Genomic DNA, 15,773 nt, shown 5'->3' with positions numbered 1-15,773 from the left:
TGCTGGTTATGGCCCCTAAGTGGGAGAATCACTTCAGTGTTCAGTGGACAGAGAGATCATAATTGCAGTCTGAAATTGGGGGTTGCATATGGGAACCAATTAGAAAAGTTTGGATTTTTTTTTTTTAGAACTGGGGCCCCCAAATAAGCAATTGCTTAGTGTTTACACAGTTTGAATTTGAAAAATTCAGATTTAGTGTTCAGACCTGACAGTTGTATCTGAAGCCTATCTTTAGATATGCATGAAATATGACCTCTCCCAGGACAATATTTAATATAAAGGAGAATTGGAAAGAAAAAAAGCTGATTAGGTAGGTATACAATGTGCTGATGATCAGTTCTGGAGGAGTCAGGGTACAAATGAAGGGTATGGGATAATTTATTTTAACTACTTCCCCTTGAGTTTGACTTTGGAACCTTAGGAGCAGATCCCACTCAGTGCTAAATATGGGAAACCTGTTTGAGGACATCAAATTACACATCTGTCACCCTTCACCTGGATTCAAGAAACCATTTAATAATTATCCAAATCCTTTAGTTAAAAAAAAAAAAAAAAAAAACTTAAGAGAAAACAAGCCAAAATAACAAAGCAATGTCTTTCCAGAAGAATTTTCATTAGCAACTGAATGATGATTATGAGAACCCAAGAATCAAGATTAATCTCTCTGTCCTTCTGAAAAGTTTCTTTGATTTAGATTTCAGGATTTCCTTCTGACCTTGCCTCAAACTGTAAGACATAGTGATGCTTAGATAATCTTTCCAAATAAAGATCTGGTGAACACTGACCTTTAAGGAGTGTGCCTCATCAGCACTGCGGTATCCACTACATTGCTTAAAAAGAAGGGCCAAGGTGACCACTTGTGCCTGTTTTGAGTTTATCAAGGGCATGTGTAGTAATTACTCAATTTACCACCTTCTGATATTTAGGAGTTCACATCAAAATCCTTTCAAAAATAATAAGTACTTTATTACACACCTTCTGAGTTCTTTAGGCACAGCTTCTTTAACACACCACACTATCTGGATTCTACCAAGGACGCCATCTTGCCCCTGGCATTCCAGCTGACCCCATCTGACAGAAGCAGGGAAGGCTAAAAATAGCAGCAACCAAGGAAGCCAGGGCTCCCCTGCTGCTCTAAGGATGTTTTGCATTTCTTTTCCTTCTTCTTCTTCTTTTTAAAATAGCACCATGAAGCTTTATTATGAGCCTAACTGGTGCACTTCTGATACATCTAAGCAGATATACTACATATGAAAAATATAGTTACACACAAATGTGTATCTGATTAATCCTAAGCAATATAAATGCAGTTTTCAAGTTCCATATCCTGAATTCTCAGCACGTATTCTGCACTCGTGTTAGGTGTAACTAGTTGCCCTTTTGCTCTATTGCAATTATTTTCTCCTCTGACAACATTTTCACCTCAGGTACCTGGCATATGGTAATAATTTAATAAATATTGAATAAATAGATTAATGAATATATATTGTATCAATTAGGACAACCTAGATTATACTACCCTCGCAAATGACTCCAAAGTTTATTTCTTGCTCATACTTTACGTACGTAGGGCGAGCTGTGACTCTGTTTAAGTCACTTCTTTTATTGGCCAGGGCAAATCAAATGTATAAGCCTGACATCAGTGAGTTGGGCAAGTATAATCCACAGTCCTTCCTGGTGTTCAGGCAAGAACAGCGAATATCACTAATGTTCACTTCTCTCTAACTCCCACATACAAAGTTCACCTACTTTCCCCAAGAGATAACCCTTGATTGCCCTGATTCATGGCATTAGTCTCAAGTCTAGGGGCTCATCATAGCCTTGACAGTGGTCTGGAGACCTATCAAAAAGTTATTGCTCTCATATATATCCATATACAATGACTTACCAGGATCAGCAGAACCATAATAAGGGTTCACATTCAGAAGAAGGAAAAATAGATGAAAATAGCAATTGCTTGTCCATATACATTTAGAGTTCCACTGGGAAATTGTAAAGGGTCCCTAACTTGTCAGTGAAATTTTTTCTCTAACAATTCTCTGATTTTACCCCTGAGAATCATTTTACCATTCATTATTCTCCATGGATGTTATGGTTTAGATATGAAGTACCCCCAAAAGCTGAAGTGTGAGACAATACAAGACAGTGTGGAGGTAAAATGGTTGGGTCATGAGAATCTTACCCTAATCGGCACATTGATCTACTGATATGGATAAACTGTGTAGTAAGTGTAGGCAGGTAGGATGTGACTGGAGAAGGTAGGTCACTGGGGGCACGACGTTGGGTTTAATATTTCGTCCCTGGTGAACAGAGCTCTCTCTGCTTCCTGGTGCCCATGTTCTGAGTAGCTTTCCTTCACCACACCCTTCTGCCATGATGTCCTGCCTCACCTTGGACCCAGAGCTATGGTGTCAGCTGCCTATGAATTGAACCTCTGAAACCATGAGCCAAAGTAAACATTTTCTCCTCTACATTGTTCTTGCCAGTGAGGAAAAAGCTGATTAAAACAAGGGGTCTTGGCTTTGTTCTCTGGAAAGTGCTCCTGTTCCCTTATTCTGCTTGACTACATCTTTAAGGAATATTGGAGATCATCCTTTGCGGGGGGGGGGGGGGGGGGGGGGGGCACATGCACTCAGCCTGCTTTCCACTGATGGAAGTTTAGGAATCCAAGTGTGAAGAAGTTATAATTTCATTTAGTTCAGGTTATGTTTTTAGACCAGATCACTCACTCAGTAATATTCTTGATTTCTTATCTGCTTGATTCCATCAACTCTTTTTACCAATATACATCTTTCTCTCTGTACTTCATGAGAGTCCATTAATCTTATGACTAATATGCAAATCAGGAAGTGTTTGATATTATACCACATAACAAGGAGGGAAATTGAAACAAATAAAAAAAAGTGCAAAGTATTTTAGGAAGTCAACTACAGTGTCCTTTCCTCACTCATAAAAGTTAGGACTTGATTTTATATTTAACCCACTCTTTCTTGGTCGTGTTTCTGCATGAATTCATTTATTATGTGGAGAACCTGGGGAGATAGATTTCAGTTTCAATTCAAATTAGATTATATAACCAGAGTGTACAATTTACTGCAAGATCTATCCAGAATTAGAATTTAAGGAGCCATAACCATTAGAATTAGAAGTGAAGTTAATAATATCTATGATTCTCAGTGTTTATTTAAAATATCAATTCTGTTGCCCTTGTGATCAAACAGTATTTAATTTTTTAAAAAAATTTATTGGTGTATTATAATTATACATACTACTGGGATTTGTTATAATGTATTCCTACATGCACATAACTAACATAACAGTATAATTTGGACAATTTCATTTACTAGTATGTCTCCTTTTCTTCCCCTCCTCCCTTCTCAATTCCCCTTCATCTATTCCACTGGTCTCCCTTCAATTTTCAAGAGATCCCCTTCTCCATCTTCCCCAATTCTTTTTTTCTTTCTAGCATCCACATATGAAAGAAAACATATGACCCTGATGTTCTGAGTTTGGCTTATTTCACTTAACATAATACTCCCAAGTTCCACCTATTTTCCTGCAAATGGTATAATTTTATTCTTCTTTATGGCTGAATAAATCACATATATGTATATATCAAATTTTCTTCATCCATTCATTGCTTGATGGACACTTAAGCCAGTTCCGTAATTTGTCTGTTTTGAATTGTGCTGCTGTAAGCATGTATCACTACATAGGATATGATGACTTTAATGCTTCAGGATAAATGTTGAGGAGTGGTATAGCCAGATCATGTGATGGAACTATTGTTAGTCTTTTAACTGATTTCCATACTGGTTGTACTAATTTACAATGCCACAAACAGTGAAAAAGTATTCCTTTTTCCCCACATCCTCTCTTGGCAGTTATTGTTTGCATTCCTAGTGGTTTCAATACTAACTGGACTAAAATAAAATCTCACTGGAGTTTGATTTGCATTTTCCTAATTGCTAAAGCTGTAGAACATTTTTTCATATATTTGTTGATCAATTGTATTTCTTCTTCTGTGAAGTGTCTGTTCAGATCCTTAATCCATTTGTTGATCTGGTTATTTTATTGATTTTTCTGGTCTTAAGTTTTTTGAGTTCTTTATGTATCTTGGAGATTAATCTTCTAATCTGAAGTGCATGTGGTAAAGATTTTCTCCCATTCTGTAGGCTCTCTCTTCATGTTATTGTTTCCTTAGCTGTGAAAAAGCTTTTTAGTTTGATTCTATTCCATTGTTTTGATTCTTGATTTTACTTCTTGTGCTTTAAGGGGCTTGTTAAGGAACTCAGTTCCTAAACTGAGATGGTGGAGATTTGGGCCTACTTTTTCTTCTATTAGGCCCAGGGTCTCTGTTCTAGTGCCTAAGTCCTTGATTCACTTTGAGTTGAGTTGAGTCACAGGGTGAGAGAGAGGGTTTACTTTTATTTTGCTACATATGGATTTCCATTTTTCTTAGCACCATTTGTTGAAGAGGCTATCTTTTCCCCAATGCATGTATTTGGCACCTTCATCTAGTAAGTAATAACTATATTAATGTGGGTTTGTCTCTGTGTCTTCTATTCTGTACCATTGGTCTACATGTCTGTTTTCATACCAATATCATGCCGTTTTTGTTACTACAGCTCTGTAGCATAATTTAAAGTCTGGTAGTGATGCCTCTCGCTTCCCTTTGCTTGCTAAGGATTGCTTTGGCTATTCTGGGTCTCTTACTTCTCCAAATGAATTTCATGGTTGCTTTTCCTGTTTTTATGAAAAATGTCATTGGGATCTTAATAGGCATTGCGTTAAAATTGTATAACGCTCTTGGTAGTATGGCCATTTTGACAATATTACTTCTGCCTATACAAGATCATGGGAGATCTTTCCATCTTCTAAGGTCCTCTTCAATTTCTTTCTTTAGTATTCTGTAGTTTTCATTGTAGAGGTTTTTCACTCTTTTGTTAAATTGATTCCCAAATGTTTTATTTTTTGAGGTTATTGTAAACGGGGTAGTTTTCTTAATTTCATTTTCAGTGGATTCATCATTTATGTTTAGGAATGCATTTGATTTATGGGTGTTAAGTTTATATCCTGCTACTTTGCTGAATTCATTTATTAGTTCTAGAAGTTTCCTGGTGGAATTTTTGGGGGGCTGTTCTAAATATAGTATTATGTCATCAGCAAATAGTGATAATTTGAGTCCTTTTTTTTCTATTTGTATCCCTTTAATTCATTTCACCTGTTTAATTGCTCTGGCTAGAGTTTCCAGAACTATGTTGAATAGAAGTGGTGGAAGAGGGCAACCTGTCTTGTTCTAGTTCTTAAAGGAAATTCTTTCAATTTTTCTCCATTTAGAATGATGCTGGCCATTGGTTTAGCATATATAGTTTTTATAATGTTGAATTATAAACCTAATATCCCTAGTTTTTCTAGTGTTTTGATCCTGAAGTGGTGCTGTATTTTGTCAAATGCTTTTTCTGAAACTATTGAGATGATCATATGATTCTTGTCTTTAAGTTTATTAATGTGATGAATTACATTTATTGATTTCCATATGTTGAACCAACATTGCATCCCTGGGATAAACTCCACTGGATCATGGTGCACTATATTTTTAATATGTTTTTGAATGTGATTTGCCAGAATTTTATTGAGAAATTTTGCATCTATATTCATCATGGATATTAGTCTGAAGTTTTCTTTCCTTTATGTGTAATTGTCTAGTTTTGGTATGGGGGGAGTGATACTAGCTTCATAGAATGAGTTTAGAAGGATTCCCTTTTTCTATTTCATAGAATAATTTGAGGAGTATTGGTGTTAATTCTTCTTTTGAAAAGTATCTCTCTAGTTCTTTGGGCCATTTATTGAGTTGGCTGTTTTTTAGCTCTTTATGTATTCTGGACATTAATAATTATTTGAAAGAGAAGTTGGCAAAGATGTCCCTTTCATACACTTATTTTATTTGCTGCAAACAATATTTTTAATTTGAGTTATCCCATTTATTAACTCTTGGTATTATTTCCTGAGCTTTAGGAGTTCTATTGAGGAAGTCATTGCCAGTATCTATATATCAAAGTGTTGACTCTACATTTTCTTCTAGTTCTTGCAAAGTTTCTGATCTAATTCCTACATCTAGATCCATTTGAGTTGACATTTGTGCAGGATGAGAAATCTCTACCTACATATGGGTATTCAGTTTTCCCAGTATCAGTTGGTAAAAAGATTGTCTTTTCTCCAATGTATACTTTGTCAAGGATTCAGTGACTGTAACTATGTAAGTTTTTCTCTGTATCTTCTATTATGGTTCACTGGTCTTTTTATTCCCATACCATGTAGTTTTTGTTGCTATAACTCTGCTATAATTTGAAGTCAGTACTGTGATGCTACAAGCATTGCTTTTGGCTTACAATTGCTTTGGCTGTTCCGTGTCTTATTCTTTCAAATGAATTTTAGGACTGTTTTATGTAGTTCTATAGAGAATGTCATGGGTATTCTGATGAGTATTGAATTGAAAATGTAGATCACTTTTGGTAATATGGGCATTTTAATAGTATTAATTCTGCCTATCCATGAACATGGAAAAACTTTACATCTTCTGGTGTTTCCTTAATTTCCTTCTTCAGCGAGAATACAAGATACATTGACATAGCAATTTAACTCCTTTTTTTCATATTTTAAATTTTGCTCAATTCCATAAGAATCTCTTGTTTCCCATGTACAAAAATTGTCCAAAGTTTCTTCTGTGAAAAGAAACCAGGATTAGAAATTAGGATTAGAACCAGGATTAGTTATTTGTGTTCTGTTATTTATGTTTTGCTTCATCTTTCCCATTAACTTTCTCTAAACTTATGTATTATGTAAAACTTCTAGACTTGTGTGAACATTTCTTCTAAATACTAGCTAGCTGATATCTCCATCATTACCTATTCAGAAAATTTGTTAGTAGAGAAAACCATCATATTATTTTGAAGTACAAAGAAGAACACATGTGCAGAATCAAATAGAAAGGTAAATATGAACCAAAATTCTAGCTGGTAATTAATCTCTAAAATAATGTTTCAGAAGTTTGAGCATATTAAAGATCCCCTTTGCATTTGAATGCAAATCATAACATCTCTGTAGCAGAATTAGTGGGCTTTTATCAAAGAACATTTGCCTAGATTGTGACCTCAATAAGAACAGTGTCTAAAGTTACAAATAAGTAGAATGTAGTTTGTAATAATGAACTATGTCTCACATTATTGAGAAAGTTATGAGAAGAATCTTTAATGTGGCAGGAATATTTGAGGTTTCTTTAGTTACTCTGATTCCATTATACCTCTGTAATGGCAACCTCAAAGATTAGTAAATTGCTTATATGAACAATTTATGAATCCAATCTTTTATTTGCAAACTAACATGTGGACTGTTATACATCCTTTATCAATACTTATTCCAGATGTTTCAGATGATGGTGACCCAGAGACTCTCAGACTCAGAAACAGGCAATGACTCAGGCCTAGCTTCACAAAGTACTCGGTACCATCACTTTTCTGCCAAAGCAATAAGGAAAGACATTCATTGTCTTGCAGAGATGTTAAGATGACAAGAAGTACATCAGGACTGCTGGCAGCAATCTTACATGCCACATGGAGAAAGCCTATACACCAAAGGAAAAAGAGGCTAAGTAATTATAGCTCTTTGAACCCCTGCATCTAGATATGTACCAATCAAGAATTCCATTTTTGTTTGTATTTATTTTCTTAATGTTTTATTATTTTTCTTCTCTTTTGCTACAGTTATTTGTGTTCTTTTATTGTTACTTGCAACCCCAAGAACCGTAAATAATAAATTCAAAGGAATTTTAAAAGTCTGTGCTGTGATAATGTGAAAAAATATATATATCTTGCTGGTATTAGATGATCTCATGAAAGATTTTTTTTAACCGTTATAGGATTTTTTTCTATTAGAATTTGAAGTATTTTATTGAAATCAGCAAGACATACAGTATGGCAGATATCAGTTAGAGTAGATAATAAATTCTTGGGAGTCTGGTTGCTTCCTTATGTGAAAACAATGAAAATCTTTGGAGTAATTATCATCATAGACTAAATTTTAAAGTGGAGATTAAATACCCATTATCTACATCTATTTTATGGGAATAGGTTTGTGAAGAGTGGACTAATCTGTGCAAAGAGCCAATAGCTTGAATATTAACAAAAAACTCTGCATCAGTCACAAATTAATATACAATAAAGGTATTCATCAGTGTTCAATTGCACAGAAGAGGATTCACACTAGTCATGAAGTTTATGCAGAAAAAAAATATTGACGATGGATCATATAATCGCCAGATAGTCATATCCAGTGAATATATCAATCAATGTTCTGTTACCAAAAATAAGTGTTTTAGGCCAAAAATGATTTTTACAGGGTTTAAATACTTTTCAAAAATCATTGAAAGGGCCCAAGAAACATACCCTGGTTCACTTTTTGGATATGTTTTTGTGATCATGCTAAACTGGGGAGCAGCAGTGCCTTCATGGTGAATCAGGACCCTATCACATGGTGGGACACTGAGATCTGAAAGACACTCCAGCCAGGAAGCTGCTGCTCCTGCAGCCAGCTCCCAACCACACAGTACCTGCTGCCTCCCGTGCCAGAAAAAAGGGATGTGTCATGTCCTGCCCCTCAACCCCAGCGATCACACTGGACTTTGCACCTTGTTAAGCCTGCTGCTAAAAACCAAATAGCTTGACAAGGAACAGTAACAGAAGTAGTAAAATCTAATCTCCACCTCACTTTTGCCTTTCAAAGGGCTGTATCTGATTTTCCATACCTAACTCATTCAGAACCCTAGCTGCAAGGATTCCTTAAACATGTAACTTTAGGTTTTTAGTCTTCATATACAGGAAAATCTACTTGAAGGCTGTTAGAGTAGACACTGAGCATAAATCCACCATATTCATGACAAAAAAATATCACCATTAATTTGGAGTTTAGGAGGATAAAATCCTGGTTTTTAAAAAATTATGTTTCAGAACGCTTCTCTAGAATTTAGCAGATCTTTGCATGTCTGTTTTGGGCTATTGGTGCTTTTAAAAGTAGAATGTATTTTGTAATAATGAACTATGTCTCACATTATCGAAATAGTTTTTTTTATACATCTTTTTTTAAAATTTTTAAAATAGAAAGACTCTGTGGTCCACACATATTTATTGTTTAATTCACATAATACCCTATCCAGTCATTGCGAGACTTCAAGGACCAAATATGGCAGCTAATTGGATACCATTTTTTCGACAATTAATTAAAATTGATAAAATACCATGGTATAATAAAATCAAAAGCAGTATTAATCAACTCACCAATATCATGTTTATATAAAAATTATTAAAAAGTGAAATAAAAAATAATCTATTCTCAAACTTTTGCTATTGTTGTCATAAAATACTATGACATGAACACAATTTTCTCAGAGTTATGTTCTCTTTCTTTCTCTTTCCTTTCTCTCTTTGGCATCAATATCAGTGGTTTTCTCCAAGTTAAAACAAATTAGACAACACTATTGCCTTACAGAATTGAATTACTCTGCATAGAATCTTTAGCAGTTGACAAATTGGTTATATTAACACCAAACCACAAAAGAGAATATTCCTAGCTTTGTGGTTTTCTGGGATGGTTTTATTTTGATATTTTTAATTTGAGAGAGAATTGCCATTTAAAAGCTGTTAACGGTTTCTATTTTCACGGATGTAGAAATTACATCACTTCTTCATAGATTTTTATTTGTTTAGTGCTAGTCAACAAATGGTCCTGTTAATTAGTAGGGGAAAAGGCAAGGAAAAGATCCTAAGGGTAAGAGAATAACAGGATACTTTCTGGATTCATAAAATTCAATGATCTAAATGAGCATAAATCCACCATATTCATGACAAAATCAGGCATATCGGAAAAGCACGTACTTGAACCCAGGGCTTTATTTGGAGGTCAATGATCCGCTTCAGTAGCGAGCTCTCAAAATCTTTCCTTGAAGGTTCAGAATGCTTTGAGGAACCTTGATGAACTACTTTGTCCATAATAGAGGCAGCTGCTATTAAAAGTTAGAAGGAACTCTAAGAAGAAATTCATCACAAGAAAGGTTCTGGACTGGCCTGACAGTTTGAGTTCAATGTCAAGGCCTTGGGTGTCAGAGAGGAGGACTGGAAGACAAGTGTGGTTGCACTCAACCTGCCTGTATAAAATGACTCAGATTTCGATATACAAGAGCTGAACCTTCAAAGCAATCACAGTGGGGAATTTCAACCCCCTTTGTATGGAATATTATAGTTCAAGTCAATAGAAGAGAGGAGGACCTCAGTGTATCTGAGAATGGATTGCAACATGAGAAGCAAACCTTGGCTAGTGGACTGACCATACTTTCTTGTTTCTTGGCCTTTGAAACTATAGAACTAAATTCTTTGGTCTAAGTAAGCACTTTGAAAAGGGACGATATGTAAGTGTTTTCCTCAAAGAGACTCCGGAGCCATACCCTGGGCCACTTAAGTCCAATTTTCAGGCGGTGTGGATTAAACTCACTATTTTAAAAAATTGCAACCAAGGGTAAGAACCACTGGGTTAGATATCACAAACTAAGACAGTAACATGTGTTTTTATTCCTTGTCTATTTATGAGCCTAAAATCCTTCTCAGGGGCTAGATGAACTATGGGCTTTATAAGTGAATTTTTACTAAGAATTAAGCTTTCTTTCACTCATCCACTCTTTTGTTCAGCATTTGACAAACATTGTGAACACTTACCCTTCATCTTCAACTAGATGGTTAAAACAGAGTGACAACCAGAATGCAGTCTCTCACCCTCTAGGAATCAAGTGGGTCATGTCCACCTACATTCAATGCTAAATGGAACTACAAGCCCATTCATCTCTCTCAAACAGTCCTCATGAAGCTATCTAAAGAAAACCAATTGACAAAAAGTTTATTCCTAAATGCTGTTTCTTCAATAAGCATAACTAATTTCTCATGAGATTCCTGGCATTTCCTGTTTCAGCCAAGTTTGGAATAATTTGAACTCAGATGACCTATTTGTCCCAGCGCATTCTCATTTTGTCTGTCTGAGTTCAAAATAATTGGAAAGACAAACAGGAAAAAAGCATGCTTATTCACATTTATTCCAATCTGAAGAAATATGGAGAGTAAATTTCTTTATTCAAAAGCAATTAATATCTCCTTCCTAGGTACCTGAATGATATTAATTATGTTTAGGATTCTAAAAGAGAGAAAAACTAATTCTAGAGCTTCTGATTTGGAGGCTATTGTTTGAAGGTGATTTTGAAGTGTATTTTTAAAAGCCCCATTGTGTTTCACTAAGGGCAGTTTCTTTGGTTTCCATAGTGATATTCAAAATGAGTGTAGGTGCAATCAAAGAGAGTGATTGCATTAATAGTTGGTTTAGCATTTCTGTTGAATATGGAGGTTGCCCAATATTTTAAAATAATTGAGCTATTTTTTAAGTCCTCATTCCTTAATGAATACATTTAACTTCAGATGTCTCCTTTGTGAAATGAGTAATAAAGCCCACTTTGCTTGAAATTTAAAGCAGCTTCAAAGATACTGAAAATTAATCTGGTCATACCTTGCTTTTATTAAGATCATATGAATAATACTGCAAGCAATTACTCAGAAAGCACTTTTTAAATAACCATGCTCAGTATAAGGTGGAAGGATGGGGTTGAGCTGTGTGAGCAGACACAAAATGAATAGGTTCTTGCCCCCAAAGAACTTACATCATTTTCAATCTATTGATGGACCCTGGCCAAACCCTAGGCTTTCTTTAGAAGTTAATTTTCACCAATGTAACAGCCGAAGTCAACATGTATAAACCCCATGGAATAGGGAGTAAGAAATTGTTGAAATAGTTCACCAAAAAATCCTCTGGATGATCTTTTTCATCTATGTATTTTGTGGAATTGAATTCTTAAAACATTTAAGGAGCAAATAGAATCAACAAGATGCTTTATGACATAGCAATTAACTATGTCTCCAAGTTGTTCTCCTAGGATTCTCATTAATTGCATGAATAATAGCCCTTAGGAGAAAATTTAATATATAAAACAGTAAAAATTTAAGCTTCTATATGAGCCAACCATGAGAAGACTAGCATTAGCAGATCACAGAAGAATCTAATTTAACTTTGGAGGTAGAAGTTTCAAACATTAAAGGGATAATGAAGATACTCCTTTCCTATACTCAAGTGTACTTCCTTGAATGTTTTTACTTAATACAGTTACACATTCCTTTCAATTATCATTTTCATCAGAACACATTATATTTTAAAATAAATCAGTCAAGACTTTGTTATTCATTACAAGTTGGTAGTTTTCTGTAGTGATGGTTTTGAGGCTATGTAGCTTTAACAATCTCAGAGCTTTACATTGGCTCTGTTTAGGCCTTGTACACTGATTAATTATCAAATGCACTTTATAACTGAGTTTTGAGTAAAATTCTGCAAAGTGTGTTGGTTGTCTGCTGATGACATCTTGTTTCTTTTGTTTAGATGTTGCTAACAGTCAATTAGTGCCTTAGTACTGGCACTATAACATGGGCCCAAGGAGGACCAAGACTGGAACCATGAGCATTATTGGTTGGAATTTGTGAATCAGAATACTGGAACAGAGAGAGATGTTCAAAGAAAGAACTTGGAAATCTTCATAAAAATCCCCAAGTCCTGCATGTAGGGCAAGACTCTGTGAGCTAATGTCTATTAGGGAGCTGTGAGCTGAACGCAAATTCTGGGTATGCCACATAGTACTGGAAATCATTGAAATTTTTGCTACTAGAAAGTGGAGAGACTTCAGTAAACACCCTGGACATTCTATTGGGCTCTAGAAAAGCTACGTTTTATGGTAAAGTCTACTCTATACAATAGAGTAGTATATAGTCATTAACTTTCTGTAAAAAACCAGATAGTAAACATTTTAGATTTGCAGGACATAAAGTCTCTTTTGTAACTTCTCTGCCCCTGTAAAATGAAAGTAGCTGTGAATAGTACAAAATAGGAATGAGCATGGGTTTGGTCTAATAAAACTTTATTTATAAAAACACTTGGTGAGGCTGATTTTGCCTACAGGCATAATTTACTGACTACTGCTCTAAGACTTCCATAACAGAGCATTATAATGAGGCTTAAAATATCAGTATCTAAATTCAATACTCTAAAGACAATAAAATCCAGATTATCAACAATGTAACATAATTTTTTCTATAAGAAAAAATTACCAGATGTACAAAGAAGTGTAAAATGTGACTCACATACAAAAATAAATAAATGGTAGAAAGCCAGAGATAACAGACATATTAGAGTAAAAACCAAAGGCTTTAAAGCAGCTGTTATTATTAGCAGGATGAACCAAAATTTAAAGACCCACATTACAAATAAGTAAACAGAAAAGTTTGAGAAATAAGATCTAATTAAAATATCCTATAATTGAAAAATTTACTAATATGAAGTTTAAAATTCACAGTATAATTTCACAGATGAAAGATCAGCAACTAGACATCAGGGCAGTAAAAACCTACAAAACAAAACAAAAAATAATGTCCAAGAAAAAATGAATAAAGTCTCTTCACTAAGACCACTTAGTATTTACCAACTGGTTTATAGATGTGTGGTTGAGTACCAGAAGATAAAAAGAGAGAGAACAGGGCAGAAAAATTCTTGGGGAAATAAATAGTCAAATTTATTTCCTAATTTGATGAAAAATATTAACATATAGATCCAAGAAGTTCAACAAACCAAGCAAGATTAGCACAAGAAAACCACCTTTATGCACATCAGACCTAGCTATTGGAAATAAAGAAGAAAATCTTTGAAGCAATCTGAGTAGATAAAAGATACTACATATAGGGATCAATGATAAAAAGTACTTCTTATCAGAAATAAGATGGTAGAATAATTTCTTTAAAAGGTGCCAAAACATTGGAGGGAGCTATAATCTTGAGTTCTGTGTCTATTGAAAATGTTTTTTAAAAATGAAAATGAAATAAAGATATTTTTAGACAAACAAAAACTGAAAGAATCTATTGTCAACAGACTTGCAAGATGAGAAGCATTTTTAAAAACCTTTAGGTGGAAGGAAAATAAAGCTCACTTATATGAGTTCTATAATGGAATTAAAACCACCATAAGTGGTAAGTTTAGAGGCAATATAGATTTTTTCCTTATATCTTAATTTCTTTAAATATAATTGATAGCTTATAGTAAAAATAGCAATGCACTGTGAAGTTTACTACAAAAGTAGAAGTAACATAACACAAAATACGAAAAAGGGTAAATAGAAATATATTGTTGTGGGGCTGGAGTTCTGGCTCAGTGGTAGAGTGCTTGCCTTGCACATGTTATGCACTGGGTTCGATCCTCAACGCCACATAATAAAGATATTAAAAGAAAAAAGAAATATATTGTTGTAAAGTTCTTATATTTAATATGAATACAATATCAATATATGGTACATTCTAATATATAAAGAACACATTTACAGTCTCTAGGGCAAGCATTAATATATCTCTATATGTCCACATACATATGTATTATGTACAATACAAACAATAATATATAAGGAGTGAATATATATATATATATATATATATATAGAGAGAGAGAGAGAGAGAGAGAGAGAGAGAGAGAGAGAGAAATTACAAATATATGGAGGAGAAGAGTGAAAAATACTGAATTAACCCAAAAAGGTAGGAAAAAAAATAATAATAAATAAGTTCATGTGAAGCAAAAAGAAAACAAATAGCAAAAGAATTTATAGAGTCAACCATAAACATACCTAAAACTGAACACTCAATTGAAAGGCAGAAATGGTCACACTAAATAAGAAAGCAAGATTCAAGTTCATGTTGATTACAAAACATGTCCTTTAAATATAAATATGCAAAAAATAGGTTTAAAAGCAAAGTAATTGCAAATGCAAACACCAATTAAAAGAAAGATGAGTAGTTACAATAATATCTGATAAAGTATACTTGAAATTAGGAATATTGCTAGATATAAAAAACTGACATTTACTAACGAGAAGTGTAAATTCATCAGGAAAGCATACTAATCCTTAATGTGTTCATACTTCATAATAGATCTTCAGAATGCATAAAGCATTAACTGGGGATATAGCTCAGATGGTAGAGCGCTTGCCTTGCACGCTATGAGGCCCTGAGTTCTGTACCCAGCACCACACACTAAAATTGAGGAATAGGCAAATTCACAATTATAGTAAATTTATATATTTTAACCTTACTTTTTCAAAAATTAATTGGAAATGGCAATCAAAAGTAAGGATACAGAAGATTTGAATAACACTACCAATTCACTTGACTTTATTAATAAAAATATATATCAACAATATGGAATACATTCTGTTCAAGGGCATATGGAAAACTCAGTTTTAAAAAACACTCTTTTAAGCCACAAAACAAATCCCAATAAAGGTAGAAGGATGAAAATCAGACAAAGCATATTCTTTTGCTTTATTTGAATTAAGTTAGAAATTAATAACAAAAAGATATTTGGAAAATATCCAGACATTTGGAAATCAAATATTGTATGGGTCAAAGAAGAAATCACCAAGAAAATTAGAAAATATTCTGACCTAAATGATAGTGAAAATGCAATAAATGAAAAACTTATGAGATTTAGCCAGCATTGTTTTTAGAGGACACATAAAGCTTTAAATGCTCGTATTAGAAAAGTAACCTAAGTTCCTATCTCAAAAGTCTGGGGCTGGGGATATAACTCAGCTGGTAGAGCAC

The sequence above is a fragment of the Marmota monax genome, unplaced genomic scaffold (assembly GCF_021218885.2).
Source record: "Marmota monax isolate L192 unplaced genomic scaffold, Marmota_monax_Labrador192_F-V1.1 WCK01_AAM20220418_F8-fsc00147, whole genome shotgun sequence".
Taxonomy (NCBI): Eukaryota; Metazoa; Chordata; class Mammalia; order Rodentia; family Sciuridae; genus Marmota; species Marmota monax.
This window is presented reverse-complemented; position numbering follows the sequence as displayed.